This window comes from Lathamus discolor, chromosome 1 (assembly GCF_037157495.1).
Source record: "Lathamus discolor isolate bLatDis1 chromosome 1, bLatDis1.hap1, whole genome shotgun sequence".
In the NCBI taxonomy this organism is placed as follows: Eukaryota; Metazoa; Chordata; class Aves; order Psittaciformes; family Psittacidae; genus Lathamus; species Lathamus discolor.
Genome location: NC_088884.1, coordinates 125,046,065 through 125,063,499, shown reverse-complemented (window position 1 = coordinate 125,063,499; position 17,435 = coordinate 125,046,065). Strand labels below are relative to the sequence as shown.

General features: G+C 36.6%; 1 protein-coding gene across 5 annotated transcripts in view; it reads right to left on the bottom strand.

The window, feature by feature from the left end:
• Positions 1-17,435, bottom strand: part of PALLD (palladin, cytoskeletal associated protein) — a 194,047-nt gene that overhangs the window by 88,902 nt on the left and 87,710 nt on the right. The gene's annotated exons all lie outside the window — the stretch shown is intronic.

Sequence of the window (17,435 nt, the reverse complement as noted above, 5' to 3'; positions counted from 1 at the left end):
GGGATGGTTCATAATCAGTCTTCCCATGAGATAAAATCATAACATGGTTTGATGGGGTTCCTGGACACTGAAGTGCTCCTGGGCTCTGCACAGCAAGAATCTGCAACAGCTCCTAGGAGAGCTTCCCCCCTTATTAACCACATAGGAGGCGATGCACAACTGCCCTCCTAATATAGTTGTCTTTGTGTGCATTAAGCAGCATGAACAACCCGTGCTTCTTTGTAAGCAACCTCTTTCACAGTGACTGGTAAGCATTTGCTTTATGTCAAATGCTGGACAGTTTTTGCTGGGCAAAGACTTTGTCACAAAGGAAAAGAAGTCCAGTAGTTTGTCAACAGCCGTCATTTCTCTGTGTGGTGCTTGCTAGCTAGACCTGTAATCTGCAAAGTACACTGTTAACATCAGACCTAACCTGATTTTGAGGTCATGAGATCATAACTTTAAAAAAAAAAATCACGGTTTTTCCTGAGAACTTGACTACTAAAATATTGAATGTAGTAAGTGACCCATTAGTTTGAGAACTTTTTTAAGTCTGGAAGCATTTGAACTTGTTGTTACAAGCCCTAGCAATCAGATTAAGTTTAAAGTGCTTCATGGGTGGTCCTGAATAAAAATAAAGAACTAAAATAGCCTGACAATCAAGAAACTACAAGAAAGTACGGGCTTCCTGAATTACCTCCCTTAGGGAGATTGAACTAGGAGACAGGGAATTACAGTATGCTTCACTGTTAAACTGGAGCTTGGAATTATCTAAAGGAATGACAAACTAACAACTCATGCTGTGTGAAAATCAGTGGGAAGAAGAGCCATAAGAGCCTCTTTCTAGTTTACAGTAAGTGGCCACAGTCTTCCCTAGGATGCTTTTTCCTTACACAAGAAGAAAGTCCATTCAGATTCTTCTCTAAAAGGCAATGCATGAGCATTCTTCCTTCTGTTTCCAAGCAGATTGATAAATATATGCAAACAAATACATGCCCTCAGGGAAAAGAGTCTGGTTCCACAAGTTGGTATAATTCATTCTGAAATGCTCGATTGTTCTGTCTAGAGCACACAGTGTTCTTCATCTGCCCAGGAAAATTCTTCTTTTCATTGCCACTTCAGTAAAAAAAAGCTGTTGTGGCAGCCTGTTTGTAGCCCTACTTTTTTGCTTTGTGTGAACAAGCAGGTTTAGGTTCATACCTTTAAACTAAGAAAAACCTGCTGCAGCGTACAGTTTGTACCAGTGCATATGGGTACAGTGCATCAAGCGCAGACACCCTACAGCCATTTGTATGGATGTTTAGACTAAGTGCTAATATAAACACTACACGCAATTGTACATATCTAATTTAAAAAAAAAATTTGGTCCTTCGTTTCCAAAACAGTAGCTTTAATCAGAAAAAAAACAGATAAGGACCCATTTGTGCAGCTGGCCTCAAGAGCTCAGGATATTGCATACTGGTGTCTGACACAGAAACAAAACAAATCCCTGATGATGGAATTTTGACAGCTAGCAATGAAAAAAATAAAGAAAACAAATAAAAAATGCAAGTATTTTTGCATACGCACCAGGCTTTTGGTCAAGAGGTGGGAAAAGTAGCATTTGCCATAGTTTTTAAGTACTTCACCTATTTTACTTCAGATTGTACTGTTAGAATTTTTAACTTACACTCTGATATAAGATCGATTTGCCTTAATTGAAAACAATGACAAAATTTATGAACTGTCTCTTTGGTTTCAAAATCATCATAATTCATCCAGAATTATGATGATGTATCATGTGCATAGATGATAATATTTTTATATTGTCTTGGCACAACCTGATGGAGCTGAACATGCAGCTGGGGACAGATATGGAAACTTTAAGTAGAACAGAAACATTTTTCATCAGTAATTTTAGGAATTTGTCTTTCCCCTCCTCTTCAGTCACTTCTTCATCCCTCCAAAGCACCACTGCTAGTTTTCCACCTCTCTGCTAATACAACTGTTTGTGCAATTCAACTCTCAGGTGACAGAAATAGCATTTCTGTTAAATTATACTTATTTCTGCCACCTCAGAGACACCCAATTTATTTTGGATTCGTCTCTCCCAAATCAGTTACTAGTTGACGTATGAAGCTAAACTTACAGTTGCATTAGAGAAATTTTAAAATCAATAACCGATACTAGAAGTATACAATGCAAGATTCCCAATAGCACTATCACTGCATGACAGAAGGAAAGATAAGCTCACCCTGAAGGAGATCTGTATTCACTAATTTTCATAGTTAGGGGGTTTGTCTGGCTTTAAGTAAACAGTGGAAAAATTTAAGGAATTTGGGGAGAGGCTACTATGTTTGAAGAGACAAGAACTGAAGGGATGGGGACAGGACAGGGGATGGACAGAAAAAGGAAAAGCACAGGACAGCAATGGAAAGGAAGAGTGCTATTACACTACTCAGTCTCTGTGGAAGTGTCTACAACTCTCCTTCTTTCCAAATGAGCAAATATCCCCCCATATTTTTGCTGAAGCAGGGGATGAAACTCAATAACAGAGTATGAATCAATTGCAGGTGTGTCTCTGGAGTCTGATTTTCTAGGATATTCATTATAACAGCTTTATCTTTTCAGTTACTAGACCTCAAGGGACTCTAAACAGCAACAGAAGGAGCACATGATGTAGATCCTGGGCCAAAAGTCCTTTCTACTAAGCTAAAACCCATTTATACTGCACTGTTGTGAAACAAGCAAAAACCAAAAGCAACTAAAACACTTCTCCCAGTACAGTTACTGAGCAGGAGGGCACTATCACTGGAAGGGTAGGGCTTCTGAAGCCACAGATTCACCTATAAATGTTTTAAGCTGGCATTACTGCTGTTAAGAACCCTTCCCCCGACCCACCCCCCCCCCCAAAAAAAAAACCAAACAAACCAACAAAAAAAAACAAACAGTGCCAGCAGAAGCATTTATGCAAGTACCTGCTGCACCTGCTGCATTTCCTACTTTTCACCTAGCACGGCATCCTGGGCTAGGTCTTTCTCTGCTCCAAGGGAAGCAGCCCATGGGGCTAGGCTGGCTGAGGGGAGGCCAGAACAGGATGACAGCAACTTTGACTTATGCTTGTTGAAAGTGGATACATGAAATCACAGCCTAAACTAATCCTCTCACATCTTTCAGTACTGGCATGTTGAAAGTAGGCCAGAGCAGAAGAGGCCTCCTGGAGTGTGCATCACTAATATTATCTACTACTGAGAATCCAAAAAGCCTATGAAAAAAAGCAATATAAGCAACAGAAGACCAGAAACCTCTCAGGGTCCCAACCCTCTAAGAAAAATAGGTTTGCTACAGTTAAAAAGCACCTCCTTCACTTGCTACAATCAAAATCTTTTGCTCTGAAATTATTCTTAGCATTAAAAATACTATGAAAGAACAAAGCCTCACAGTGTACAATAAAAACATTCCTGAAACAGAATACTTTTCTAAGCTTTCCATGGAGCATTTGTGGGTCATCAGGTTATTACAACCGCCCACTATAAATAGTAGCTGACAGCGTGTAATTGATTGGTCAAGAAACAACTACTGTCTTCTCTCCTTCCCTGAGCATATTTACAGTGATTTGGAGCAACCTGACTTGCTTTGGCAGGCAGTCTCAAACTGACTGAGCTGAACAAACCAGTTTTAAAGGAACAGCTTTACTTTACCTGAAACATCTTTCGGCAGTTCCGTAAAACAAGAGTGTATCAAATGTAGTTGGCATCTAGAGCTACAGTGTTGTTTTTTTCCCCTGAGAATACTGTTAAGAATATTCTCATGTAAATATGACCTTTCAACTACACACTGCCAAAAAACCTCAACATAATGTAGGCTCACTGCAGAAATGGCAAATGCACTATCACAGTTAGCGTTTTCTGTGCTGCTCTGGCAGCCTTATTTTGTCATAAATAATGTTATAAAAAATAATTATCATCCAGCAGGCTTAGATTAGATGACTACGAACTGACTTCTAACAGACTGTGTGAAGACTGACCTCTGAGTGACCTTGTGAAACCAGCCTCATCAGTGAGACTCACACTCAAGACATACTGAAGATAAACAGATGACAAAGCTTAATTGAACAAATGAAGTGAGCTGTGAAAACCTCATGTGAAGTGTCAAAAGAAGTGTCAGGCTTCTGAATGATGCTCAAGTTTCCTCCTACATACAGGATGGAACCAACCCGTGCAGTTATTATAGCAATTAACTGTCTCTCAGTCTGGAACCAATGTTTTCCTGTACTAGAGCAAAGGAGAAAAAAATAATATAGTGATTCTTGATAGTTTTATGGAACAAGTCTGGCTGGGCCTTAGCTTAGTAGGTTTCCTCATCCATCAACTGTACAGCCAAAACGACAGTGTGTCTACTCCAGTGGAGAGATAGTGGGTTCCCCAGATCTGTGGCTGGAAGACAGTGATTTTGAGGATGCAGTTGTACACAGTTCTTGGCAACTGAAGCCAAGAGAGAAAGCTCAAGTGTTAATTGTGTTAATTGTGAATAATTGTGAATCTGTGGAGAATTAGAGGGGCACAACATCCTAATACTCTTGAAGCAGCAGTATGCTACATCATTTATTCCATCAATAAACCTGTGAACAGCTTCAGGGATGTATGTTCATCACAACTGTCAAATAAGGAAAACAAGAGCAACAACAACAAACCCAAATGTAACAAACCAAAATGACAGCAAAAGTTTTTTCCAGGTAAATACCACAAAACCAAAAGTGAACTCACATTCAGCACATCATATACCTCCTGCAATGACTATCATACATTATCTCTATACTGGTAAGACTGAGGTTTCCTCTTGAGTACTAGAAAATATATTTAAGTGAAGGAAACTTTTAAAAGGATTATCACAGGAATCTACACACACATATGCATATACTCTTACCCACTATCATAACCATAGATGTAACCAATTTGTATTTTAGATATTTTTTGTTCATAAAATAAAGGATTTGATAACCCTATTATTTCCACATTCTAGAAGATGTGTGTAATATCGTGGCTCTGAGGACTGGTAAGGAATGTTAGTAGGGTTCTACTCCAACTGGTACAAACCCAAAGTATCTTTCAGGAACTTACTGATAATTACTACGCTCTCTGCAAATATTCAGAAGGGATTAAATGACTGGTATCTGAAAATCCCTTCTCCTTACTTTAGTTTTAACATATATAGCTTATTTCAAAGGGTCTTATAAAAGTCTATCCCTTTCCAACCAAAAAAAGAAAAGGATTTGGGAATATCACATAAGAACAAAATCCATTTCAATGTCTGGCTAAAATAAGCTACAGTATTACTGTGTTTTAAAATTTGTTTCCAAGAAGCTACACACACATAGGGTATTAAGTGGATATGTGCCAGTAATGCCAAAGAAAATCAGAGTCAAGGAATTGCAAATGAAAACGGGAATCTGAAAGTTCATGTTTTAGATATTTGCGAAGTTTGGCACTGATTACTAGAACAAACACCTTTGTCTTCTCAGAAATGTTATTGCATTTCTACCATTGGTAGAACACTCAATATTCTATGTTCATAATACTTCTCTTTTTTAGAGAGAATATTTCTCTCTTGTTCATTTTTTCTGAAGTTCAAGTGAATAACTCTTCTTCTAACCACAAATTGAAGAAGTAAAATAGGTTGTAAACCAACTGTTTTCTGACCACTTATGACAAATCCTTTGACCATATCTAGAAATAGATTCTGATTTATGGAGGATACTAGGTGGTATAAAGGCAGTAATTAGAACCCGTTACAATGTTTAGAAGCATATGGATTCCCATACAACTCAGACAACTCAAAGAACTTGCTAAATATTTTCAGCAAGGTCAACAACCAACAGCTTACATACAAGGCTGATAAAGTTACTGTCTGAAATCTGGACTCTTAAAAATGCTATTCTGCCCTTAAATAATGCTGTATTGCATTTTCCATTGGCAAAAAGTCGATGTAGTTTCCCAATGTTTTCCTGAAGCATTCCATGGGTACATAAACATACAAGTGGTATGCAACAAGCTGAATACAAACAGCTATTTCCTATCCTTAATATTTCCTTTAATAAGTTACATTTATGTTGTCAAATCCCCAGTCACTGGTTTCACAAGACACTAAAAATCATACTAGTACTTATCTGTTATTACATTTTAATGTCTGTCTGTAAAGCTTTGCAGAATATCATTATCCAGAGCATGGATTCTAAATGTTCCCCTCCAAAGATCACCTGATCAGGCTTGGCAGTCCAGAGCTTGATGTTTCACTGTTTATACTTAAACTGGGATTTAGATGTGGCTTCAGCTGGGGTTCTTACTAAGTGCATACCTTTTTAGAAGGATCAGATTTCATTTTTCAAAGCTGTTCTTTTGTTCTGAATTTTGCTGGCCATAAAGAAAGGATCTAACATACTATAGCAATATCTATTACAGAGAGGAAAGTAATTTCTAAGTTTCACTGCTTATGACATTACTTATACCAATATTAATTGCATGGTAGTAGTAAAAGAATATAAACACACTCATCTGCCTCACATTTTACCAGTAAATTTGGGGGATAGGAGGTCAACTACAAAAATTCATTAATTTCTGACTTTTTCAGTATTTTTTTCAGAAAAGTGAAATGATATTTTGTGAAATTACCATTTGTTCTAGTGACTTGAAAGTTTGTTCTGAATTGGCCTTATCTCTTTTTTTAAAAAATGGCATAATTTATTTAATGGCCTAAATCCATGTCTATTGTTAGAAGCATCATTGCAATGAACTTCAATGTTTCCTTCTTTCAAATTACATAAGGCTATTTTTTTCTTAAAGAAGGGTTAACTCTGCCTTTCTTCAGTAAGGCTGGTTCCTGGCAGAAATCAGTGAGGCTTGTTTGGAAAGGATTTGACATGCCTGCTCTCTCCTGCTCAAAACTGGCAGAACAAACCTCATATAAAAAGCCAGTTACATCAAAGCCTGGGTAGCTCATCCACTCATATATTTTATGCTTACTTTGAAAACCAAATCAAACCAAAACCCTTTCCTTGTCCTTTCGCTACTTTTGATGAACTATACTTTATGTCCCACAACATTTCTTGCAGATTGTACAGGCAGTAATCAAGCAAAAGACCTGTCAGTATTTTAAGTTCCCATGCTCATTTTCAAAAGCATGTCTTAAATCCAGATTTTCAAACCTTCTGAGTTCCAGTTTGACAAATTTATGAAAAGAAGCTACATACCCGAAATGAAGATGATTTAGTTCTGTCTTTCACATGTTTTGTGCCAGGAACTTGCTAGCATGAACTTACTTTTCATTCTGGCAGTAGAACAATACATGGCAAGGCAATTTACAGCCTCCTTCAGTATCTTCTTTTTAATACTATCAGAGAACTGACAGGCATATTTAACATACCTCTTTACCAATCAGCACAGAAGATTACTCTGTGTTGGGTAATTTCCATTCCTGACTCAGGTTAAACTGAAATGAAATTCACAGCTGAGTTTTAACCATGAAATCATCCTGCTGTAGAACCATTTGTATGCTGATAACTTGTCAGAAATTACACTCTATTGAGAATAAAACATGACTCTCCTATAGTAGTCCTGCATTTCTTAACAACCGTCTTCTCTCTTCAGCTGACAGCAGAGAGCCTTAAAAGAGATGTTAGTACCCCCCATTGTAAGAGGGCTGACAAAAACTGAATCCCCTGCCAGACACTGCTGGCAACAAATGTGATGGTAAACAACATGGAGACTTGAACAAGTAACATACTTGTTTATAGAAGCCATGGTAGCTAACCATGCAATATTCTGAGTGCAAGAACAAGCTGGACTATCCATTGCTTTCCTTAATGAAACACAGAATCATTAGAATTTAAATATTTACCTTAGCCATGAAAATACTGTGGAACACCTTACTTAGCTGCTGCTAATTCAGCAGTATCTCTAGTAAGCCGTTTTATCTGTTTCTACACTCACCAAGGACAGAGGGATTTTCCCCTCCAATTTTCCTCAACCTAGGAATATTTTGAGAATAGTATTTAGCACTTCATGTTGTAATGAAATTATGAATTATGTTTGGACAATATGAAACTCAAACATTCATGTTGGTAACTTTCTCCAATAAAACACATTACTGCAACTACAGTCAATTATGAAATCCTGTGATTTAATGATGTAAAAAGTGAAGTTCTCTTGTGTCTTTTGTCTTTCTACCACCAGGGACAAGAATTTATATAGGAAAAGTGAACTGGCCAGGCAAAAAGTTCACAGAGCAGCACTAGAATTCCTTAGTCTTATCTCAGTGGCTTAAACATCTCTGCTGTCTTAATTAAAGTTAGCAGTTCCTGGTTTCTCATCTACACAAATACATGTCCTAGGAAAACAAGACAAGATCTATTTACTGATACTACAGCAAGTCAGGCTGGACACTTACAATTCCGGACATTTGTGACATCACCCCCCACACCCCCAACATTTTGTTTTGAGGCAGGTGTTTTTTTACAGAACATCCAGTGCCCTGCTGTGGCACATCATCAAAATCTGCTGTGATTTTGATAAAGCCAGGATGAGACTTCTTACATGATCTCCATGGCTATGGATGTGGCTAGAATGTTTATGCACATGGAGTATTTTATGCATGTTTCCGTGGTGTTTGCTGATAACCAGCACTATGTTTATGTGCTTTCATGGAAGCTGAAGGCACACAGTTCGGATTTCAGGGGCTAACTTGGCAGTTTCACTCAGACAAGGATATACTAGATAACAATGTCTGCAAATGTCACTGAAGTCCATTTTGGACTGCATGGAGGGTTAAATAAACATGAGTAGTAACGGGGCCAAAAGGGTAGTTGCAAATTTCTGTTACTAACAGAAAACACTGTTTATCCTATATTACTTCAGGGAGGAAGAGTTTAATTCCCAGTGAGCATTATAAAAGTAAACAAAAGTTGAAGTGTATCCAACTTAAAATTTTAAGCAATTTTAGCAAGCCAATAACATCTAAGCCAATATGACAACTATTTCCCTAAGTATTTAAAATACCATGGAAATCAGTAATAATAAAAGATAAAATGAAGCACTTAAGAGGACTTCTCACTTCCGTGTAATCTACACTGACAATTTTATTCTGTAAGCAGTTATGAAAATTTACTGAACTTCAACAGCGCTCCAAACATACGTATTAATTATGATCAGTTGTCAGAAAACAAAACCAGACTTTTCCAGTAATGCTTGCTACTTCAGCATTGTAGGTTTTGAACATTTAATAAAATAAAAAGCATTTTCCTTTAAAGGGCCACAGTAGAAAATGTTACTATGGAATTCAGAAAGGTGGAAAATAAAAATACCTCCATCCTTCAGGCAAAACCAGAAACCAACTACTGCAATGAAGCAGCTGTTGCTTGAGGCTTGTTGAGCTTTCTCTCTGTAAGAATTTCATTAGTAAGTCATTTTTCTCAGTCAGCGTGGTACCTGACATTCATGAAATTTTCTCTACACTACAACAGCAGCAATCCATGCCATCCTGCTTTGCCTTTTGGAACTGCATGTGCTCTTGATGCTCTAATTTATTCAGCTACCAGGGAGAAATAAACTGCTACTAAGCCACGAAGTTGGGTTCTTCAACCAGATCACCATTTGCATACCTATTGCTATTCTTGAACACTTGAGAAGATTCTGCAGAAATGCAAGATATGCTTACCCAGTTCATGTTATAGAAGCTGAACTAGAAAGAGGTGGCATTCAAGTACTGTGAGTGCAGGTTCTTATTAGGATTCTAGAGGCTTTAAGCTCAGTGAAGTTTGATTACTTCCATCAATGTCTTCCAGATTAAAAATATAATAACATTGGACTGCAGCTGCCAACATAAATATATAAAAAAGAAATCCTTAGTTTAAGAAATCAGCTAGAGGTGGAAATATAAAAAGGAAGCAGGTACAGATAGGAAAGGCGGGAAAATACCACAGGACTTGCACAATGCATTCACTGGCAAAGTACTTTATGAAAGTTCACAAGATAAACTCAGCTAAATTACCGTAAGATTTTACCATCTTTTAATGTTTGGCATATACATTGCACATGTATGAGAATACAGAAGAGTATTTTCTTCCAGATTCCATGTCAGTCTTTAGCACCAGCATAATAAGCAGAAAACTACATCATGACAAAGTATCCTTCTGCAATCAGTGAGAAATCTTTAATATTATCCCACAGATCACTTGCATGTTCAGATACGTTTCTAATATTTTTATACCTCTATTTACGTACATTTAAAACTAGAACCAAGACTTGGCATTCTAAACTTACATCTGCTACATTCACAAATTACCATCGGCTTGCCATTTGTATGGCAGGTTATGGCAGGTTATTGGGTGAAACAGTTTATCAATAAGAGAATGCCTCACTTGGTATTCAATGAAATGGGAACTGCTGGTATACTTTTGTGATTGTATATTGAGATCATATCCAGATCTGCATGGATCGTACAGTAAGATCTGCTTTTACCAGGGTCTTAATTACTATATGGGAGTTCCAAGAAGGCAGTAGAGTTTATAGCTGCCATATGATGTTTTTTTATTATTATTACGGAATTGCCACAGAATATAAGCAATTCCCAAGCTGAAAGTACAGATTTATTTATTTTAGAAGGCCAACACATCAACCGTTTCACGGGCATATATATTAAAAATGTAGTATTAAGATATAGAGAAGTTATGAGAAATTGCACAAAGTAAACATCAGAACATCAAAAAAGAACACGATTATGGGAGAACACTATAGTTGGGATTAACAGAGAAACATTTAACAATTCCCACTCAAATCAGCAAGAAAATTACTTAATTATTCAAACTGTAACTATGTTGGATAACACAGTCATTTGAGGAATGGCCTTGTTATGTCAGTACCACTGAAGCAGACCGGTATAACCGTTTAATACTGCAAGGAAGAACTTGTAAGTTCACTAGAAATATTTTCCATAGTTTCTTTAAAGAAACCTCTTTGGTAAGAATTTTTAAATTAAAAAATCAGACTTCTACCTTGCCCCTTCAAGGTTTCACCCATTGGGAACTTAAGTACTTCAATCTGTATGTTATACATCTGTCATGATCCAAATATTTCTTTTCTCCAAGCAGGGAGCTGAATGCAACAGTTGCATTATAAACCAGAACTCACAGACAAGGAGTTTCTACATTAACATTATTGTATTTGAAAGGGAAAACATGCTGTGAGTTTTCCCTCTGTCTCCGCTAAGAAGCCTTTCAGGCCTCGAGAAAACATGACAGTGCTATTAACACAAAACAGTTCTCATCCTGAATTGATGAACACTAATAGTGGGTCATCTGTGAGAACTGTGAAGGATTTTCATCAGAATGAAAGAAGTGGGGAGAGAGAAAGAGAAGGCAAGAACAAGTGTGAGCGAGAAAGTGCATGAGCGATGCAACTGTGGGAAAGAGAATGAAAAGTAACTTCAACCTCCAGTCTTTTTTTTTCCTATTAATTTTAACAAAAGTACTTTAAAAAGAGAAATGTAAAGAAACTCTCTCCATTAATTGTACTTTCTAAATTCTTAAGCCAAAGATTTTTCATGCAGTAATCTAAGCAAGAGAAATTTTTCCTCTGGACTCTTTTCCCATTGCCATTTTTCACTGCAGAAATATATCAAAAATTGCAAAGGATTTGAATAAACTACTACCCCTTATACTGAATTGACTTTAATGAAATGAAGGACAGAGAAAGAATACCAAGTATTTGTAACTTTTCAGTACTAAGATACTAAAAATACCGATATTTAAATTGTTTTGAACTTCGCCAAGCAATTTTAACTTTGTAAGCTTCTTCACTTGGTTTTAGATATGTCTGGTTTTTAAACAAAGGTTATATCTTTCAATTATTTTCTGGAAATTAATTTGTAAAAGTCTCTAATAGGGCGGAAGACAGATGTTACTGAAAATATAAAACAGATTTTAATGGCATTCTACCAATTTTCCTGAATACATTTTTCAGCTGCTGCCATCATTCTCTGGATGTCAAATCAGAATACTTACAGAGGACTGATATTTATCAACTGTATAAACCAGGCAAAAATACAGACACTCAGTCCCACAGAGGACTGGGGAATAGAGTCCACAAATCAAAGGTTATTTTGATTATACTTTCATCTGCAGACACGTTTTTCTCATCTGACTTTTGTTATTTTCTCTATTGCATTTCACATTATTTCATAGGTTGCAATCTTATAGACAGTCTTCAAATCTTTGCTGAATCCTGACAGCTAGTGGAGATCTGAAAGAAATTTATGTAAAACTATTTTCTGACATGTCATTGTGTCCGTCAGATGTTTTACATATTCCTGGGCCTGTGACCTCCGAAATATGCCTATGAGTTCAGTGTTTTCACAGTCACAAGAGAAACAGATAACTTGTAGATCTGATCAATTTGACTTCAGTTATTCTTCGGTCACCAAAAAATATATTTGTTTGTATAAGCATATTATTGTTTTGTGTTGCAGGTATCATGTTAAGTATAAAAAGCCTTCCCCTTCCCCCCCTTGATAAAAAAGTGATCATGATTTTGGGACCTTTTTATGGTCAATAACTAAATATGCAGCTTTTTCTTAGTATTTAGCTCACAAGTGACAGCTGCTAGGAACTACAAAAGTTTATAACTAGATTATGGCTACCAGAAATCAGTTTAGAGAGAGAAGAAACCAGACACAAATGATGAACACCTATCTTCATGAAATGATGAACATCTATCTTCATTTTGAAGCTTCAGCATCTACCTGCTACAGCCAAAGTGAGAAGTCCTGGAAAATGGATTTTTCTGCACAGAGGCAGAGCAAAAGAAAAGTAGGGCAAAAACCCGCCTGTATCACTTCTCATCTTCCTTTCTCCTTCTAGCCAGCAAAAGATTATAGTTTTACATTTTCAAATTTATGCGTAGACCAGATCATTATGAGGTCAGGGATGAAATAATACCAAGGCGAATGGGGTTACATGTTATCTCCAAAGCCATGTAAATACGGAGTAAGTACATATGATGATTAGCCTGCAAGGATTAGCACACAGGCAAGCATTTAAACCAGTTTGAGAACTCTGTCCTATGATACTAAGAGAAACCTTGAACATTTCTACAGGAACTATGTGTCCACAAACAACACTGAGAACTTCTCAGAAAATGCTGCATGTTAGAAGAAACAAACACTTGGATTTGCTTTGCTTGATCATTTCCAAATACTAAACTCATCAGTTATTTCAGTGAGAAGGAAAGAAATTAAAAACAATAGAAATGTTTTAAAAGTCAAACCATTTCATCTCAATCCTGTAACATGTCATATTTTCAGTGTAAAAGAAAAACCTGAAAAACACACCAAGGTCCTGTGTGAATATCGTGTTGATGGCACACACTTCACATATTTTATAACTGATTCAAGGATGTTTGACTTTTCCTGTTAAAATACTGATTAGCTTTTATATAAGCAGGATGTACCATTAGTTGTCTCCACCTAATAAAGGTCAGAAAACGTCAGTGCCAAAAGAAGATAGAAAAAGCCCTAGAAAATACATTTTTCCCCTTCCTTTAACCTTTCTTGTTGTTGATGTTGATATCAATTGTTACAAAGAGATTCAGACTCCCATTGTTGCAGATTTTAAAAGGCTTGCAGGTCATTTATGATTACCCTTTAACACTATGTTAACAAAGGGATTGGTAAAAAAGAAATTTCTCAGCAATAACTGCTGCTGGTTTTGGGTCATGATACTCCTTGGTCTGAAATAGGCAATTGAAGTCACTGAAAGCAGAACACTTACAAAACCCCCATTCATTATTTTTATTTACAATTCCAAGTTGCTATTTCTTCTTTGGTTTTCATTAGTCACCTTAAGAACTGGGGAAAAAAGTGACATTCTACTGCCTGAGCAGGCTGCCCTTAACAGCTGACTGACCAGCACATCATTTGAATATTCAAGTTATTTGTGACTATTTTGAGGAATATGAAAAAAATTATTGACACATTTTCATGTGACTGTCTCAGGAATTATAAATGTCCCATAAAACTGAACTTAGGATAATAGGAACAAATGGATCATTACTATGCAACATCAGATCCATCCAATCAGTAGTTAACAGGATTTTGAGGTGGAACTGGGATAGTTTTATATCTCTACAAGTTCATGCAGCTTCATTAGAGCAGATATAACTCGATACAACTCAATCAGGGCATTTTCACACAGTATTATATATTTATATTTAATATTTTAACATACTAAGTACAGGCAATCTAGCTTTCTCAGCAAATTTGGGTCTTCTTTCTCACAAGAAAAATGGAGACTAAATTGTCTGCAGTTCTCTAGGAAAGAACCATGCTTTCAAAAGTGCTCTTTCAGTTATAAGACTATAAAGATAGAACAGCTTGAAGATTTGCAGGAAGATTTAGGATTTAGCATCATTATAATTTGAAGAAAAGAGACTGGTATTTTTTATTCTAGTCTTCTCAGTGGTTGTGCATGCACACTTTTTTAACAGGGAGCTGTCTCTACAGCTGCAACATCCTATTACCTGTGTAATTTCTTCTCTCTCCTACGTGCAAATACCAATCTAATATCTGAGTATATTTTCCTCATAAAATCCTCTATTTTTATATATCATTTGTTGTAAGTAAACGATAAACCATGGGCACATTATATACAGTTCTACTGAACAGCATCCTGCCTTTTTGCAGACATTCAGACTGCAGATTAAGAGGGGTTTAAGGCAGCACTTTCACACATGGGCTACATACTGAAATTAATATTTCATCTCTCAAAATTATGCAAAAATGTGATAAGTATCTATAGATACTACACATTTATGGGGACACTTCTGAAAGCTCATCTGTGCATTATACCGATATTGCCTGGAAAAGTCCAATGCACACTAATAGCTCAATCTCCTCAAATAGGTGCCAGCAGCAGGGATCTGAATTACAGAAATCTGAGGGCTTTTGGTCTCAGTTCAGCAGTTCTTCCTCTCTTTTCTATATAAAGTCATCTTGCAAACAATTCATGATAAAATATTGTGCCTTTTAACCATATTTAACATTATTGTTCTCTAAATTTCATGTTAAAAAATAATCTGCTATTGACCGCTTTCCCAGTTAATTCCATATACATTTTTTCCAGAAATGTCTGTATATTATCACATTAAAATCTGTTTTAATTATTCCTAGCACCAGACTAAGGCAACAACTAATATTATTACTTAAGGATTACTTGAGTATCTGTAACTACAAACAACATTTTGTAGGACTACAATCCAGAAAATAACTACACTAACTCCCTGTAGCATGCCAGCTCTTGCATTGGACTGAATTGTGGTAAATCATTATTTTATAGCAGTTGGTTACAGCTGCATTGCCAAAGTGTAAATGTATTTTGTACTTCAAGAAAGTACTCAGTCTCTCCTTCTAGTTAAAATAACAACAATAATAACATAACAGCAGCAATAATAATAAACAACACTAAACAGAAAACAGTCCATCATTCCCAAATCTTTGCAGCTACTTTCAGTATTGGCTGAATAAACTATTTTCACGGAGTTCACAGATAAAGCTGTTAGGTAATTTATGAGTTAAGATAAGTCTGAATAGAGGTTCTTCAGGAAATTTAAAACCAGAGTCAGGTTTCATCAAAAAGAATGCTCACTACTGAGATTCTGAAGCTTCAGACTTTCTACACAGCCAACATTACTTTAAATGTCTAAATAATTAAAAAAATGTTACAATAAACATGTTTGCTATTATGTCATTGCCAATATATGCTGCTTCTATCACCAAGTTCTAATACTCCATGGACAGATAAAACTCCATAGACTCTTCAAGGGGGACCACTCTCATGGCTGAGATAGCTACTTTATTACTTAGCTAATTTTAATGCAACTATTTTATTAGCTTTGACTTGGGATGCAGTTTCCCAAACACTGAAACTCATTTCAGGTCTCTGAAGCCAGACATTCCTTTTCCTCCTGCTGTTAGCACACTTTCCCTTTCTTAGGCTACCAGTATGCTTGGGACCAAAAAACTTGGCTGAACAGAAGGCAAGATTTCCATTTTTGATAGCAGGAGAGACTCACACTGGCTTTGGCCAAGCAAAACATGTATTGTGACTGCAATGAAGATCAGGCTCTTGCACATCAAATGTTGTTAATGGCAAAACATAGGACTCGAGTGCTATTGCCCCAGGGATTCCAAGGTCATCCATTTGGACATAAGCAACTGAAAGCGTTTTAGTAATAGCATCCCCCTCACATCATTATGTACAATGCTCAACTCTATTTATATGATGTCTCTAAGAACAAAACAAATTTTGCACAAGTAGCAGGGAACATTATACAATGGGAAGTCTATTACACAGCCTTCTTTCCTTCATTTAGGGCAGATTCACTTCTGGAAAATCAAGCTTTGAGGTGAAATTTGCAGCAAAATGCTGCTCTGCTGGAGATTCTGTTTCTTCACAAATGAATTTAGCAGCAGATGTGCTGGGTACAGGACCACCTGGCTGGCTCACTCCACATCACACATCACCCTCAGCATCCTCCCTCCCATACATGCAATCACCACCATATGTATTTTAATTCCACCACTCAGTCTTTCTACTTCTCCCACTCCTCCTTCTCATCTATAGTTGTCAGAGACTTCTTAGAATGACAAAGAACAACAGAAAGAAAAACGTGGTAAGAGCAGAAAGGGAACCCTGTTGGCTTGCCGCCTCAAGCGTGTGGTTTTGTGCATTCAAAATCAGCACGATTGGTACAAAACCAGTATTCTTATATTTTGCAAGTTATCCTGTGAAAACATGTTATTAAGCAAACAACCTTGCTAAGCTTGAAGACTGTATTTCGTACTTCTTTTTTTTAACACATTTTTATGATTAATAAGTCCTTCTAATTATTGGTGCAAATAAAAGAAAATAGCATTTTTGTTCCTTTGTCACACTCCAAAAATTCTTGAGGGAGACAGAAAACAAAAGTCTGTGCAATGCTCAAATGAAGCTATAAGTTAACAGTCCGTATAAGATCACTCTGCATAAGTAAGGTATTATCACTAATGTAAGGTAAAAATATTACTGTTTTTTCCACATACTTCTGTCCTCTCCTTGAGCTTTTCATTTTCAGATTATAGTTATAAAAGAGCCATTGTAATCTGGCTGACAGTAGAATCAGTTACACGCTATATAAAAACATAATGTAAGAAATAATACAAACATTATACACCCGCATATCATAGAATCATAGAATAGTTAGGGTTGGAAAGGATATCCACCGACTACACAAAACCAAAACCATTCAGAATAAAGATCACTAACCAGTACTGAAACGGGAATAGCATGCAAGAATCTCAGGCCACTGTGACATTCAGATACAGCAACTAGGAATAAAGAGTGTAGAGCAACAGCCCTACCACTTCTTTTTGGTGACTTTATCATAAATCTCTCT